This window comes from Marmota monax, unplaced genomic scaffold (genome assembly GCF_021218885.2).
Source record: "Marmota monax isolate L192 unplaced genomic scaffold, Marmota_monax_Labrador192_F-V1.1 WCK01_AAM20220418_F8-fsc00088, whole genome shotgun sequence".
Taxonomy (NCBI): domain Eukaryota; kingdom Metazoa; phylum Chordata; class Mammalia; order Rodentia; family Sciuridae; genus Marmota; species Marmota monax.
The window spans coordinates 6,780,282-6,798,482 of record NW_026694492.1 but is presented as its reverse complement, the minus strand read 5'-3'; the positions used below and the strand labels follow the sequence as shown (position 1 = coordinate 6,798,482).

Sequence of the window (18,201 nt, the reverse complement as noted above, 5' to 3'; positions counted from 1 at the left end):
CACCAGGTTTTATTGGTTTGTTTCTCCTCCTTTGTTAAATCAAAGCTCCCAGGGCAAGGGCCCAGAGAAGCCAAGGCCAACATGAGACCTCTTCAACAGCCAGGACACTCTTCATCCCACACGCCTTCCCAGACCTGCCACTCAGTCTCCCTGCTGTCCTGGCTGCACAAGGCCAAGGCCAGCACAGACAACCTGGAGCCTGGCACTGAGATGAGAAATGGCCTCCACACAGCACAGCCATCATGGTTCCTCCACCAGAATGCCTTAACACAACCACATCCACGTTGGCAACTACAGAGAACCAACCCATCCAACAACGAAGATACCCAGGCCTTAGTGTGCCTGGTTCAAATTGAAGACCATCATGATATCCTGTGGCCTTATTTACTTAGGCTTAAATCCTCCTCAGGTCAGTCCTGTATGTGACCTGGGGGGTAGGAGTGAATATTAACTGCTTCTAGTAAGCATTTTATCATTAATAACACTACAATACAATCAATCACACTCGGTAAAACACATTAGCATTTTCATTGATCTTAAAGTCACCTCATTTATTCCTTATAGAACACTGCAAGCATTGTCGTCTTACAAGTAAGGAAGTAGATTCAAAAAGTCAAGTGACCACACAACACGGAAAATGTCAGAAGAAAATGGCTCTTAAACCAAGAGTTTTGTTTCTTTACTGCACTACAGTAGGCTGGTCTGTCTTTCCCTCTCTTCCCACTTTTTTTGATGTGTGTTTTGTGAGCTACTCTCCCAGTCTGCAAGTAGGCTGTTTTTAAAACTCATACAAAAATAAAAGCAGTACTAATTTTTTCTTGTTTTTACTTTGCAAAAGACTGCTCAATAAAACATTAGGTTTATAAAGTGTCAAAAGTATCCAAAGACTTAAGCTATTTCTGCTGGCACTTGTCCACACAGGAGGGAAAAGACACTGTACCTGAGCTTCCTGCAGATCCACCTAGAACCAGCACCTGCCTCTGTTCGCCTTCACTGCCTGAAGGCAGCTCTACTATGCAGCCAGGGCTGGGTGTTTTACTGCCTCATCCATTCCATCCTTCTCCAAAGGCGGTGCCTCTGACCCACAAGACTCCAGGTAACAGGTGCAGCGTGGCCCCAGGCTGTTCTGGTGGCCTTGTGGAATGGCTGGTCATGGGTAGCACCCCCGCATGGAGGGAAGGCCAGAGCACCTGGAGGAGTAGACTAAGCAGCTGGAGTATTCATTGCAGAGCACATCATACCCCTGCATCCTCAGGATACTTCACCTGGTCTTTGTGGGTTTCCAAATTACTCAAAAAATGTGTAATTCTATGCTTGTCAGAAAAAAAAAATTGGGGGGGGGGAGGTAGTTTATGGGATAAATGTAGGTGATCAATCACTTGATATGAAAAAAATCTATTAAAGTATGTAGGTATGCTTGCTATGACTTGGTACACAAGTACAGACTGTGCTTTATAGCAAGTTTAGTTAAATCAGATACTATGTGAATCAAATTATTAGTACCTACAGATAAAAAAAGTATTACCAAACACATGGCCCACAGGACACAATCTCTTGCCTGATCTTTGAGAGGGGAAAAAAATAAGACTAGCAACCTAAGCTAAAGCATTCTTTACCATTGGGAAGAACTTCTTCCCCATCCACTGATCACCATCCACTTATTAGAGCAAATTAACAGAGGACTAGACCTTGGAGCAGGCCTAGACCAAGAACTCTTGCAACTTCTAAGAATATGATGAATAAAAACTTAGTGTATCTTTATTTAAGTTGAAACATTCTATTCCTGATAACAAAACACCCACTCTTTGGACTCGCTTAGGCCAGTGCAGCTGTTTCTCAGCTGTCTCCGCCAAGTGTACCCTTGAGCTATTCCGTCTGCCCATCCTGTGTGTGGCTCCCCTCCTCCAGCTTCCGGGAAAACAGCTGTGCAGGCGCTCCACACCCCACACTCCAGGACTCACCTACAGGTGTGGGCTCTGTTGAGCAGGCAGAGTCAAAATCCCTCAGGATGGAATGTTAAGGACACTGACTCTTTTGATTAACTGCCACTAACCAACCGCCCCCAAATCTAATGTGCTTAAAATAGCAACAGCTATTTACTATCTCTCACCAGTGGGCAGGTGGGTGGTCTCTTGGGTGACAGCAGTTACATGGAGACCAGGCTGCAAGACCCAAGATGGTGACCCTCACCTGTGTGACATGTTGGTGGAGATGGTTGGAGAACTGGAACTTCTCTTCCTGTGTCTGACCTGAGCTGCTTTATGTGGCAGCTGGCTCCCCAAAGCAAGCGTTTCCAAAGGCAGGAAATGGAAGCTGCCAGACCTTTTAAAAACCAAGCATAAACCCAGCCCCGCATCCCTTCCACTGCAGTCGCAGGCCAGCCTGGACAGGGGAAGGGGAGACAAAAGTCCACCACCTCCTGACAGAGGAAGGACGGAGGGGGAAAACCGTGTGGCCTCTGTTCTCTGCTGTGCTTTCTTCCCATCTTTAACTCTGATGCATGGATTCCAACTCTACCCATGGTCTTAAGGCCAGGGGGAAAAAAAAAAAAAAAAGATCATACAGCCTTAAGATTTTGGTCTGAAACAAACAAATGTACACGGTTAGAGCTCACAGAATGGCTAAGTCCATCTGCCCAGCCTATTATACAGGATCCAATCTGCAACAGCAGATTGTCAATGGCCACACAGGGTCTATATGGTGGGCATAACATTGGTGTCCAAAAAAGGAATAACAACAAACAAAAGAACTTCAACTCCTGTGCTAAATAATTCAAAAGTGAAGATGGACCCTAAGGAGTGTAAAGAAATTTTTAGGGCTCCCATGCTGCACTGCCTGAGACCTCACCCCATAGAGGCAAGTCACAAGGCACAGACTTTGAAGGGGAAACACAAAGCAGTCTCCTATCATTTGAGAGAGACAGTAATGAGAGGAGGAGACTCTTTAAAATGCCAAAGGAGGGATTAGATTCTAGCCTTTGTTTTTCCTCTGGAAACAAATGTTTCATATACTTTTAAGGTTCCAAAGCACCCCCCCGAGCCCGCGCCCCCAGCTTCCGAGAAGTCAGTTCACACAAATTTCCTATCAAGGCACCACACGTTATTCACCATCAGCCAGGTAGACGTGTTCTCCAGCAAGAACAATCCTGGCGCTCCTGTTCACTCCCTCAGATGATCCCTTTCAGCTCCTCCAACATGCCTGTCTCCCCAGCAGTGACCTCAGGGGTGTCCTCACATCTGCACTTCACAGGATAGGTGAGGGCCACACCTTCTCACCCAGGAGGCCTGAGCCTGCAAGTGGGGCCTGAGAGGGACATTTCCTTACCATCCTCCCCCAGAGAGGCCTCCCTGTGACTTCCTCCACCTCAGCTTCCTGTTGACTTCCTAGGCACATGGATGAAAATATGCATGTGGTTATTTCGCTTATCAGCATCTGTGTTATTCATGAAAACAACAACAAGGCTCTAAGCCCCATCAGGACCAGGGCCCCAGCTGTCTCATCTACCTGCACCTCCAGAACCATGCACAGTGCCTGGGATGGAAGAGGAATTCAGACGTGTCAGCTGACTCACTCCTGCCTACAAAGCAGCAAGGGACAGGAGGGACACCGATCTTTCTAGACTTAACGTTTATTCTTTTTTGTTAAGAGAGTAGTGTGTGTGTGGTGGGGGCACTCAATTAGATACTAATTCCCTCCATCAATACCACTGAATAGCTATTACCTACTCTTTTGGGTTAGCAACATTTATATTTACTGTTTAATCAGAAAATTCATTACCAGTAAAGATTTGTTTCTAGAATCTTCCTAACCAATAAACCTAAATATTATAAACTCTACATGAAATAAATCTGGAAAGAAAAATTTTCTGTGATTCTGCGGAACACTTTGACTCTTTGAGAAGTATTTAAAAGTCTAATGTGGAAAAATTTTTTTTTCATTTTTTCAGAAAAACCGAATTCATCTCCTTATACCAGGGATGATGTCCAATCCATAACAGACTACTGTCCCATTTCTGGAAGTTGTAATTTGCTGACAATCTCATTTCAAGCACATCCAAAATTAGCAGCTAATTCTCTACATAGGCTTTACTAATAGACTCCTGAAATTCAGTGATTAGAAAGAAGCGCATTTAGCGTTAAGTTGGGAAAACATACAAATTGAAAAATGAGACGTGCATTTTAATAAAATTATTAGCACTGCACAAACAAGATAATAATCAATGAGGGAAACTACTCAATTCCTATACTTTGATCCTATGTCACAGCAAAGTGTACAGCTGGTATGTACAGTAAGAAAACCAGTGATAAGCCAACCCTCAATCACCCATATGTCTTGGTTTATAATTTCATAATTTATACAGACCTAAATCTTCTTGGAAAAGGTTACTAGTTATAAGTTACTTAAAACAATCCTCAAATTTTTTCCCTAATTTCACCCAAAAGGATAACTTTTAAATTTTAAGTTTTAAAGTTGGATTTAATGGTAATAATTTTAAATAAAATCTTTTTGAGAAAAAAGAGAAAAGGTACTCATTACCAAAAGTGATCTTGGTTTGAGGGGGAATAAACCACTAAAGCCTTCAAAGTTCTTTAACTTAAAGTCATAAAAATAAAAGTTGCTGATGCCTGGTAGTCAAGAGAATCATAAAATCTTTTTTAAGAACACTTTTTATTGATTTTTTTTTTTCCATGGCTCTGCCTTAACAGTACAATAGAAAATTCACTAACCCTGTATGGGTAAGGGTGAAATCCAGATAACAATTATAAACTAAAAAATGTGTCTTCTGGTAGATACTCAATGGTAGACTTACTATGTATCAGATCCCCGAAGAACTTTCATCTTCTCTTTTAAAGAAAGCCCAGAAACAGCTAGTATTTACTAAGTATCAATGTGTGCCAGGTACTATGCTAAGCAGTTGGCATACATTATGCTATTGAATTCTTAGATCCAATCTTATAATAATCTGAGTCTAGAAATGCTTCAAAAGGACAAAGAAGGGTAAGTCAGCACAGAGAGATGGGGAAGGAAGATAAGGCAGATCATTAAGTACTTCACTCAAGAAGGTAACTACCAAGCCCTTGGCCTCTGACTTTATAAGCAATGTTAACACCCTCTGAGTCCTTAACAGAGGAAAGGCAGCAGGTGAGGGAGGGAGGGGGTCTCTGATGAACAAGAGAAATGAGAAGACAACCATCAGCAGCACACATCCCAAGGATCACAAGGGTCTGAGAAGGTCATTGAAGAAGCAAGACCCGCCCACAACCTCACCAGGCCCTGCAGCGTGATCACAGTCCTTGTTTACATGAGGAATGACTAGTGCTCACAACAGACCATGGCTACGAGGGTGACGGTGACTCAGAAGACTGTTGGATGTGCTTGGGATGTTCTACTTATGAAGGCATGAAGGAGAGCAACTGAACGATGTGAACTATTGGCCAATCTGAAAGACGAGCTGTCCCTGGGCAGTTCACCTGCAGACAACTCAACATGACCTAGATTTGGCTCTACTTAACAAAACCCCCTGAGGGTGTGGCAGGAAGAGCTATGGTTCGGGCATCAGGCCACCTGAGGTCCAAGCTCTGCGACCATCTTCCTGTGTGCCCCTGGACAAGTGACCATACTATAGTCTAAAAAGTGACCCAGGGACCCTTTGTCCTTTTCATTTTTAATATTCTTCTTTAAATACTATAAGAAATTACCTCTTGACACTTCTCTAAAATTCATGACCATCTGACAAGTGGCCACCTCTTTCAAGAAGTGGAGTTTTCAAAAGCCACAAAAATGCACTCAGCTAATATTTGCAGCAGGAAGATATTTTAGTTACTTGGAGAAAAGGTATTTGCACACACAAGCTGTAACAGGATAGACCGGTCTTGCCACGGCTAGAACTGGAATCCCACTTTTACTGACTTCTTGCAGTTTGAAACTGAGGAGAAAATTTATCCTTTCATTTCTATGCTATTTTGGGACATAAGCTCTTTTATTTGTTTTGCAAATAACTCAACTGGAACACTCTGTTGCTCTGAATGCATAGGTATTGTCCAAGCTCACCTGAATGGAAATTTATTTTGTGGACCACTGAGCCACAAAATAAACAGCTCATTTTTTAAGAGGCAGCAAGAGGTACTACTTCAGGTGTGGTACAGGAGGATCTCAGTCTCTTAATGCTCTTCTCTGCTCAAGACCTTGGTGTGCCTGTGAGCTAGAAGGACCGCTCCGCTCCCTTCATGGAAACCCTCCTGCACCCCAACTCTACAAAATGTAGAGTTGGTGGTGATAAAGGAGGTACAAGACTAGCCTCCAGAATCAGTATCTGCACCAACAGTTTCACTCAAAAGATTCTTAGGTTGTTAGTGGCATCAACTTCTTAAGCTAGTCATTCTCAGCCCTGATGCATATCAGTGTCACCCAGGGAACCTCCTGGTGGCATGCACCCTCACCCCTCCACAATCAATAAATCCACTCTGTCGCTGAGAGCTTTCATCATGGTTGGACAATCAAAATCAGTAAAATTACTTTTATCCATTTTGCACTCCTTGTTAGATTCTATTTCACTAACAGATCAACCTGTTAACTGGCAGAAATATCAATAAATTAAAATGAAAAAGTCTGACTACCAGTGACTTGCAGGGGGCGGAAGGTTAATACTTAATCCTTTCTGCTCCATCAAACCATTTAAACACCATTCTGAATGCAGGGTGGGGAAACCAAAAAGCCCTTCAATACTCTGAAGCATGTACATGGGCCTGCCATCTTGAGAGTTTTAAAGCAATGACTTATTAAACCTGGATCTGTATTCTATAGGTATCTCACTACTGCTGCCTCCCACTCTCCCTCCCCGCTTCTTCCCCCCTTCCTCACTTTAGCCAAATCTTCCTGCATCTGTTGTGCCTGGCAACACACACCAACATTCCAGCACATATCACCTGGCCACTGACAGAAGATTGCAACATAACAGGCCAAAAAAGAAACCTGTTCAAAAGGCAAAACAATTTTTGGAGAGGTTCCTGTGAGCGAGGGAAGATCCCTTGAGCTGAAGGTTCAGGTGTGGTACGGGAGGATCTCAGTCTCTTAATGCTCTTCTCTGCCCAAGACCTTGGTGTGCCCCTGAGCTGGAAGGACCACTCCCCTCCCTCATGGAAACTCTCCTGCAGCCCAAATGCAGAACCTCTGCACAAGCCTCATTTCTTCAGTTCAAGGAAATCTGAGGAAGACCTGTCTGTAGCCACTGTATGACGCCCACAGAACTTCAATCCAGAGGGTGATGTCTGCTCCTCTCCTTTGTTTAAATCTATATTACAAGGAAAATCTTCAACAGCTGAGACAAAGGAGCACCTGTTTCCTTAGCAGTGACTTAAAATTCCCTTGCCCACCTCTATTCATGTCTTCTCCATAACTGAGGTTGTGTGTATGTGCTCATCCTCACATCCTCTGCCAATCCAGAAAATGCATGACAAACCAGGAGACAAAACCCAATGACCCCATGATCTGAGGAAAACATGCAAAAACCTTGCCCTCGGGAAACACCCCCAAAAGGTCTGCCTCTCTCAGGGTGAAGCTTGCAGGATAAATGAGCTATTTTAAAAGCTGTGGATCTGCTTTGTAGCCCACACATTATTCATCAATGGACAATATGTCTTATAATAAATGCAATCTGCAAATCAGAAGCAGACTCTCTGGTACAAAGCTACAAAAATACATCCACCCCCGTCCTGGCATGACACAAGCAGCAGAAAGCATCTTGAAATAACCCTTCCTTAGGGAGCACAAAAGCTTCCCATTTTCTAGGCATTGCAACATGAAAAAGACAGGCTAAGAGCTAAGTGAGAGAACTCCTGAGAGAACTGCAAATTATCCCTGGCATCCAGGGGGGATGTGTGTGTGAGTGTGCATGCATAGCACAGACCAGGGACCAGGCTCTGCCACCCTTGAGGCAAAATGACCTACTACAATAGCCTCTCCAGCTGGCTCCCAGCTCCTCCTGTGTTGCCTTCCCCATCAGTATGGGGGCCAGTGTGGTCTGTCCTTCCTCTTCTCAAACCCCTCCTGTTCCCTTCTGCCCCCACACCACTCCACAGGGGCCTTTCTGACCAGGACCATTCCTCCTTACAAGCTGCACCTCTGTCCCTGTTCACCCAACTCCAGCACATCCTTGCCATTCCTCCTACTCTCTAGGCACAGGAAAGTGCAAGACCTTCGCACTCACCCATCCCTCAGTCAGCCATCATCTCCTTCCTCCTGGCCATCCTCTGGGCCTGCCCATATCACCTAAGGGAGGCCGTCTGTGGCTCTCCCTCGTACGCCTCAACCTGGCCCACTCCACAGCCCCCCACTCCATTCTCTAACACTCTTCCTCGTCTCTCAGTAATTCTCGCAACTTATTCTGTTCACCTGCCTCCCTGTTACCAGAATGTAAGCGACAAGAAGACAGGTTTCTTCTATTCACTGCTGTGTACCCAGAATGGGGCAAGGGACCTGGCAGGCAGTTGGGAGCTCACCAAATTCCTTTAGCGACTCTTTATACATCATCTATGGAGCTGTCTGATGGATCTCCAGAGGGCCACCCAGGGAAGTTCCACCCATTTGTTCAAGCAGCCAAAAAAAAAAAGTTCCCTCTATGAGAAAGGAGGATTTCCCCCCCTGTGCTGGGGATGGACCCCAGGGCCTTGTGCATACTAAACAAGTGCTCTACCATTGAGCTACACCCCCATCTCAACAGGGGGATTTTTAGGCAAGGTTTAAATAAATATTATGATTGCATGAGTCAGAATCACATGACCATCTCCTTCACCCAGACACCCAAAATACACAGGCACTGGGATAGATCATTAACACCTCAAACCACCCAGGTTCTCTCTGCTCCTTTCTGAGGACATGGACATTAGGGTGGGATCTATCTTTACTTCATTGCCCGAGCTCTTCAGATGAGGGCTGTGCAATACAGAGGTACTAGCGAGTGGGGGAAGGGTCCAACTATAGATTTCTCCCTTTCATTTAAAACCACACATACATACAACACAACCTTCTTTCAAAAAGAATACCCCTCCTTAGTGCTTGATGAGAAAAGACCCTAAGCTTTTTATTCCCCTAGATATCAAGGTATTTTTCTAGATTAAGCAACTATGTGCTTCTCGTTTCTTTCTATGTCCCCTTTTCCAAGCTTTTTCGGTAAGTCTGGCTTCTGGAGAGTCGCAGAAAGACCTTCACTGGATTATGGCTAAGTCGGAGTCCTTGCTGCAGTGTAACCCGGGCAACCTCCATTTGGCCAGTATTGTTTTCTGGTTTTCCCGTTCTTGGGTTAGATCAGGGCTCTCTGGGCCCAGCAAACCACTCGAGATAACAGCTCGTTTGTGCATAGCTCCTGTTTTCCCACAAAATAACCTGCTTCTTGGGTATAGGAATGAACCCCACACCCCCCAAAGTCTAGTTACCCTCTTCCAAAGTTTAAAATGTCCAACATCTCCCTGCCATGAAACAGCTTACCTCTTTTTCAGAGGTCATCTTAGAGACCCAAAGCCTCAAATTCCTTGGGAACTTTCTCAGTTATATTTTCTCAAGTGATTCTAGCATTATACCATCAGGCCATGGGCCTTCATTCAAAGAATATGAGTCTCTTGATTTAAAAATATGAAACGTGGCGACGTTTTAAAAAAATTAAGTTCCAGGATTAAGTGGCAATATAAATGTAGGAGATTAATTCCTGACAATTAGAATATTTTAAATAATTATATAAACTTCAGAGAAGCATATCCTTGTGACAGTAGGGTTTTTGTAAGTAAAAACAACGTGACACATCAAATACTAGTTGACCTATTCCATATATGTCTGAGCTGAAATGAGAATTTCAAATTTTAAAATTCTAGGTGACAGATACATTGAAGGAAAGACTGAAAGGGCATTCATTTTTCAAAAGGTGTAACAGCTTAGACCTGGATGTTACTGCACAATCATCAAGCCAATGTAATAGCAGCTGGTACTTTGAAAAAGATTTCTCTCTATCCATCTACTTTATGGAAAGCAAACCTACATTAAAAGCAGAGAATAAACATCTTAATAAAGGCTTCTGCCTAGATTTGTAACTTTGTTTCAATTCACTTCATTTCAAAACTCAGGAGTTTTAGAACCTATAATTGACCTTAAGTGTTTAAAAATCCTTCTGAAGTCATATCCATGAATACTGCCACTAGCAACTTCAATGTACTATTTTCATTCTCTAATTCTACATTTTTATTATGTTAGTTTTTGTAACATAAAAGGTGCAAAAGGTGCAAGTTAGAGCTGGTTTTTTCTGCCTCCATTGTTATCCTTGTGTTCCTGACACACATGTATTTCCTAGAGCAGGGATGAGAAAGTCAGAAGCGTAGGAAAGCTCAGCATTTTTACAATATTTACTAGAACTTTTAATACATAGATAAGAATTCACTGGCAAAAATATGCATATAGGATTATAGGTACCAAAAGATATACTATGAGAAATTCAATAATACATTCAGAAAAACAACTATTGTTTTCCTTTTTCAGAAGTCTAGTATTTTTATATGGCTTATCCTGTCCAACTTTTCTTTGTGATTTCCTTTTCTGCTTCTAATATTAGGATTTTACCATCCTTCAATTTTAACTGCTTCTTATTCTATGATGTGGCACATTTTAAATAAAAGTTGTAAATTTTAACCATGAACTTAATTTGACGCTTGGTGAGGTGTTTTGTTGTTGTTCAGTCTAAATGTATATGATTTAAATATATGAACTCTAAATAGTTAAGATAACATTTCCCACTCCTAATGCAGGGCAAAGATCAGTATTTTCTTATATAAATGTCATTACAAACAAGAAGAACTGCAGGAAGTATTTAAAATATTCATTTCTTTAGTTCTTCAGGATAAATTCTCCACTGCACATATAAACAGTGAACTGTCAACCCTACAAGGAAAGCTTGCTCATCTCTGAGTTATGCTCCTACAGTACAATATTGCAATAAAGGTGACAGTTATCTGCTACACCATCCGATGGCAGGAATTGAGTGCTGGTATCTCTTGCTGTTCAACCCAGCCCAGGCAGGCATGTAGAGATCATCTCTGAAGAGGGTGCCGGCAAGAAAGAAATTCATCTAAGACTGCAACCAGCGGATGAAAAGCAGAGGGGTGTTCCTGCCGAAAGCTACACCCAAAAATTCTTCAGCGATGTTTCACAGTACAAAATGATTACATGATACCTGTTAATCACGAATAAGGCAATTCTTGGGCAAACACAGTCACATCTCTGGCAGTCACTTCTACTTTCAGTCCTCCATCAGGGCTTCTCTTATTGACCCCACTGAGATAAATCTGGTTCTCTCTCAGGATGCAGTTCCAAACTCCATGACATCACTCCTGCCTCTCTGGCCAGTGTGAAAGCAGTCTGTCACTCGCTGCCTGTTGGGTGTCAGGCTTGCTTAGAGCCTGCTCCCAGGAACAAAGGCTTTCTCTGGATGGGCCTCACAAATTCAGCTGTCCTATCTGAGCTTGAAAGCTCTACAAACCAGGTTCCCAAATGTCTATCTCCACTATCAAGAAGGTCAACACTTCACATGCAGCAGTTATTAAAATTATTGGATATTTGAGACAAAAAGAATATCCCCTAAGTTGCCAAAGTTATACCCTCATATTCTTTCATGTTTAAAATTAAAGGAACTGGACTACATAACAATTCAAAGCAACACTATTTTATGAAATTAAAATAAACAACTCCTGCATACATTAGCTGGAGAAAACCGCCATCCTATGGGATGGAAAGCAGGCATATCTTTTGCTAATGTAATTTCAATGCAGGGTGCAGGCACAAGAAGTCCTGAGCCTTGGCATCTGGGCTCCCCAATAATACATGCTGATGGGTGTATTCAGCATTGGATCATGATTTAAAAAAAAAATTCTACTAATAAAAGAGGTTAAGTCACTTTAAATATTGAAACTAAATTAAAATGTTTATAGCTATGTCACAATTTAGTATATCTTTAATCAAGCTTATAGCTATGTTACAATTTAGTGTATCTTTAATAAGATCATATCAAATACTATGCTTAAACTATTTTAACTCACAGGGAAGTTGATACCAAAGAATTTCAGAGCATTCTGTTAGTTTACTGTGTTCAACTGGGGACCACATTCCTTAAGAAAGCCAGGGGATAAGTCAGTTCTGCAATGAAACTCTTAGCCTGAAAAAACTCCCACGTTTGGGGGCTCAGGATGTAGCTCTGTGGTGGAGTGCTTTCCTAGCACGTGTGAGGCTCTGGGTTTGATCCTCAGCACCATGTAAGAATAAATAAAGGTCCATCGACATCTTAAAATATTTTTAAAAATATAGGTATTGCCTCCATCTACAACTAAAACAAAAACCAACAAAAACCTCCCAGGTTTGAAGAAGTGGTAGGTAGTTTTGGTTGGAGTTTAGAAAGTACATTCCTATATTTCTATTCCATCTCAACTTTTCTATTCAACTCAGTTGTAAAAATCTGGACCAAAGTCATTCGTTTCCTCCTTATCAAGAGGTAAATGCCTGGTCCTGCATTTTAAAAGAATATGAGAAAAACTCTCAAGGCCTATGATTATGAACCTTTAAAAGAAGTCTTTGAAGGAAACAAATCAATTATGACATATGGGTCACTAATTATGTTTTAAGAGTACAATTCTTGACTGACCTATAGAAAGGGACTTCAAATCTATCAGGAACTATTTGAATCATCAAGGACTTTCAAGCTTACTGAGACCCTGGTCAACCTCCCAGAAGGAGGTAGACAAGATGAAGGATGCCCCGGGGCTGGCAACAGATGCCTCAAAGTTACTACATGGGGAAGTAAAAGCCACTGGACTCGCTGTAATCTATAAAAACTGAGCGTGTAACTCTAGGGACCTGGGAAAGGCAGAACTTCCTGGGAAATCTTTGGTCTCTTGCTACCTGGCAGAGTTTTGTCAATTCTCCCAAGTACATGGCATAATAATCAACATTAACAGACACGTAGAATGGTTTCAAAGAACTAGGTAGGCTGGGCAGGCACTGAAGGAGCTGATATAAAGTAACTGAATTCAAAATGTAGCAACAACTGTCAAAACCTAAGAAAGCAGGGCTCCTTCCTTCCAGCTTCTGATACCTTCATTTCATGGCCTTCATGGAAAGATTTAAACACTTGATTCAGAAGTGTCAGAACAGGCTATGCTGCTCAAATGAGCCATGTATAAAAAGCAGGCTTCTTGAAATTTAATCTACTCCCCTCCTCCATCCTGAAAACTAAACTTCCTGTTATAATATGGTTATCCTAGGGACACTCAGACTCAGGACACAACACGACAACAGCCAGGCCATCAGGGACTTACTTTCAGGCCCACTCACAACAGGCCACTTGTCACACTTATTTACTTATCCTCCTTTGTATCCCAGGCCGCCCAAGCAGGCCACAACAGAATAACCATGAGGTTATTATTTTTTAAAGGAAATTCCACTGAGAATATTATGCATTCATGCTACAGAGTCAAGATTGTTCCCAAAAACCTTTCCATACTCTCCTTTGGTCCAGAAACTCAAATATTTTAGCTAATATTTTCTACCCTCCATTCTTTTAGTCCTATTCAATTTCTCAATCTGGAGAGGAATATACATAGCAGGTGGGCTCTGTTTTGGTGTGCTCTCTTATAGAGGATAAGGAATAAATGCTATGCTGCTTGGTGAGAATTAGAAGAACTAGAAGATGGCAGATACGATTAAAAAAAAGCTCTGAATAATCACCAGCTAATTCTGGATTGGGTTTTCCCAAGCTGCTTTTGACATTTGCAAAAGAAACAGATATTCTGGTACCTATGCACTGAATCAACAGTTTCAACACCATCAATGAATTTTATTTTTTCCCTTTTGCAAATGTCTTGGCGGTGTAATTAAGAGTTAAAAGGAAAAAGTCTTTAGGCTAATTTCTCTTACCAATAATAATATGCAATTATTTTTATTTAAAAGTCTGCTTGATCATTTGAAGTTGGCACAAGTAGCATTACCACTTGGATTAGGCTTGACTACACAAAAATATCCATCAACTTCAGAAACATTCAACACTTATAAAATTTTAAAATGATTTTGACACAGAATAAATTCCTTCTGGTCTTGTTAACTAGTATGTAGGGACAGAAAATTTCTTACTGATATGTATTATAAAATTGGAAATTTCAATGACCAAGAACTCTGCCTCCAGGTGTGGCCAAAGCAGCTGTGACATTTATGAAAACCCTTTGGAAGGATCTAATAAAGCATATTCTCCACATATCTTCCTTGTGTTTAAGTCATATGATGTAAAAATTTCATACAGAAAACAAACCTAAATCACTGGAAACCAATTATATATAGCAAAATAACATGGTAAGTCTATGTAGGAAATGCAGTTTAAATGTTTTTCAGGTTTCAAAAAATTAATATTGCAAATATTATCAATGATCCTCTTCTACGAAGCATAGCTCACAAGTCAATTCTTTTCAAGGACGACATCACCACAGGGCAGTGTCAAGGACAAAGATGAATGACCAGAGGGTGGCAGAAAAGACATCAAAGCTGGTTATTAAAGTTAACATTTCATAAATGCATGCTGTTCTTGTGTTTAATGCCATGAGGATCAAAAACTGTTCAAGCCAACCTGATTAACTTCGGAGGGTAAGGACTTGTACGCTTAGCTCATGACCAGGTGCTGCTATAGATGCTGCCTCATTCAGACCTAACTAAGCCTGGCTAGCAACCCAGGAGCTGGGTTTGTTTGGTTGGTTTTTGGTGAAGGAACGCTGAAAACTGGACATTTTGTTCTCATTAGACTGAAAAGGGAGTAGCTACCCAAGGACCCAAAGCCAGTAATTGGCCAAAGCTGCTTGTTGGGTCCCCCAAACTATCTCTTCCATTAGATCAGTGGTGCATGGTATCAAAATGAGTTACCTCCAAACTTTTCAGCAAAAAGTCACATCCCAAGAAGCATTAAAACTGCTTGTTGAACCATGCTTTTTTAAATCATGCAAATGTGTGTGCATTATATAAATATGCGTTATATATGTGTCTACTACACGTACATGTGTCTATTATATATACATGTATAGCATATGCATGCATTGTTATACATGTGTTTATTATACATGAGTATCTTTCATACATATGTATATTAGACATGCATGTGCATTATACATGCACACGTGCATCATGCATGTGTGCCTATTGTGTCTGTTATGCATACATGTGAGTATTATTCATTCACAGGTGTATCATACATATAGGTGTGCATTGCATGCATGTACTATGCATACACATGTACATTATCTATTACATATGTGTGTATCATAGATACATTTATGTATCAGTCACATATGTCTATCATGCATACATGTGTTTATTACACATTCACATGTGTGCATTACATGTGTATATATGATTATAAATGTGTATATTATGCATAGGCATATATATATTACTATATGTATATTTTCTGAAACACTCAAACTAAAATTCCCTCCAAATAAAAACACAGCTTACCTTGTCATAATTTATGTACATATACACACACACACACACTCACATAACCCATTCACTAGATAGAATTTATTCTCCAAAACATATGCCCACTGAGGATACTGGAAAGCTCAGAGCACCTGGAAGGGAAGGAATGGAGAGGACACTGCCTTCCTATTAGTGTGGGAAGTAGGTGTGATAATTCTTGGTTTTACCCTGTGGGTCTTCCTTCCTCCATTTACCTTGAAAACTCTTGTGTCAGCAACAAATTGTGACAGTATGTAAAACTTTTCAATTAACTAGTGTAATACACAGTAGACCTTTAAACACTTAATAATATTAATGGAATTAGAAAACTGGCTCCCCAGGCTTGTAAAATGCAAAGCTTAGCAGTTATGCACAGGACAGTGTCCAAAGGGGGCACACATGCTATTAAAGGTTGACCCAGCTTCTTCAGAATAACTCTAAGGCAGTTAAGAGGTTTATAATCAAACAAAATAATCCAAGAACTCATTTAAGACAATTAAGTTATTTGTTAAATGAATAGGAATAACATCATGCATTGAACAGGTATTTTAAGACTTCTGAATTATTTTAGCTGATTATCACTGATGACTGGAAGAACCAATTCAGCTTTACTGATGGTGGCTGATCTGGTAGAAATCTATCATCACATAGGTTCCCCTGTATTTTTTCTAAGATTCTAGCTGGTTCAGTTTTTGGAGTCATGTTGCATCTTAGATTTAATCATGGCAGAATGTCTAAAAGGCAAAGACAGATAAAAGCACATAGCAACTTAATCTTGTAGTAAGATCTAAGGCGCAACTTATGAAATTTGAACACATTTGTAAAAGGAATCCTGAAAGGTATTCCCAAATCAAAAAAGATTTCCCATATCATTCCAAAACCAGATTGTAATGGATTTTAGATGATGTTTCATGCAAATTTAATAATGAAATGCCCTTCTGATCCAGCAGCAGATATTTGAAACGCCGAAAAGGTCTGGTGGCAGCCAGACTGCAGACGCCCAAGTGAATGTTTTCCTTCGAGATAAATAAGGCCATGGCAGCTGCTGCCTGTGCCTAACAGCCCTGGGTCCATACGAATCAGGCACAGAATTGCTGAATGGAACAGATAGTTTTATTACCAGTTTTGATTTAAAAAAAAAAAGCTTTGCTTAAGAGAAAACCAGCTTACCATGTCATAATTTATGTACATATGTGTGTGTATATATGCACACACACACACCCCATTCACTAGATAGAATTTATTCTCCATAACCACCTCTTTATTCCAGAAATTATATTTGTAACTTTGTAGACATTTGCTTTCCACAGCATAGTCCTTCCACATTAGAAAAAAACTTGTAAGATAACACAAAGTTTTTGGTTTATTTAATTTGTAATTACATTAGGAACTCCACCCCACATGAGATTTAAAAAAGAGGTTCCCCCCACACACACAGTTACTGGGCATTGACCATTAACCAGAGTGTCCTACCCACTGAGCTATATCTCTAGATATTTATTTATTTTTAAAAATTTTGAGACAGGGTCTCACTAAGTTGATAAGATAATGAGGCTGGCCTCTAACTTGCTATCCCCCTGCCTCAGAATCCCAAGTAGCTGGAATTGCCAGTGTATGCCTCCAAGCCCTACACCAAATGAGATTTTAATCATATAAATGCACTTGTCTTCAACATCTGAACTGCAAAGTAATTTAAGTGTTCAGTAATATAACTGAACATTCAATCTTGATGTAGTAGGTGGTCTAAATTCAATATGGAATTGTGCTGAACAAAAGGTCTACAACTATTATGATAATTTCTTGGGGTGGGTTACAAGCTGCTATCCTATCAAAACTCTTTTGCAATTTGTATAGTTGTATAATAGGTGTCATGAGTTCAGATCAAAATAAAGTTATTTCCTTAAAATTGGTTTGAGGTAACAAAAGAAAGTACTTATGTAATGAGAGAAATGAAGAAAAAGTGCATTTGCATTTAGCATCTGATTATACCTTCAAAATGTGAGAAACAATGTTGAATCAATGATAAAGTTCACTTAAGTCGCAACATTTCTGAACAAAAGCAGTTTAGAACCAAATAATTCTAGAGTAATATCAGCCCCTTGCTTTGAAAGACAATTTACAGATGTAATCCAAACAAAAAGTCCTGTAGACATTTCATCATCACACCCCACAACTAGTAATCACATGGAGTTCAGGAAAAAAAAAATAGCCAATTCAAAATATAAGGTGCTTGTTCTTTAAGAAAACCCTTGATGGCTAGTGATTACCAGTAAAGAGAAAACCTGATTAAAGTTTTCATCCCGCTCTCAAACTCTGAAAGCTGCAGAGTCATCATATGCTGGAGGAGTTGGCAGCTGTCTTTCTGTGTTCCATTTCACTGAAAGGGAGCTACAGAGAACACAGGCACAGCAGAGCCAGAATCTCCGGCAAAGTGTTTGTGTGCACAGCTGGAGGGCGCTTACCAGGCTGTACACAGCATCCTTGGCTTGGGCACTCCAGTGGGCAGTGTTAAGTTGCACTGCCATGCAACCTGACCATTAATGAGTCCCTGTCACACCTTCCCCTAACCTTGGTCCATTAGCCAATATGCTTCAAAAACACATCTTTCACTGTCCCCAAAGTGACACTACTCTTGCTCTGTATTACCTAATGAGACAAAAATCAAGACAATAAATT

General features: G+C 40.9%; 1 protein-coding gene across 12 annotated transcripts in view; it reads right to left on the bottom strand.

Annotated features, from left to right (window-relative positions):
* Positions 1 to 18,201, bottom strand: part of Nedd4l (NEDD4 like E3 ubiquitin protein ligase) — a 316,988-nt gene that overhangs the window by 116,762 nt on the left and 182,025 nt on the right. The window lies entirely within an intron of this gene.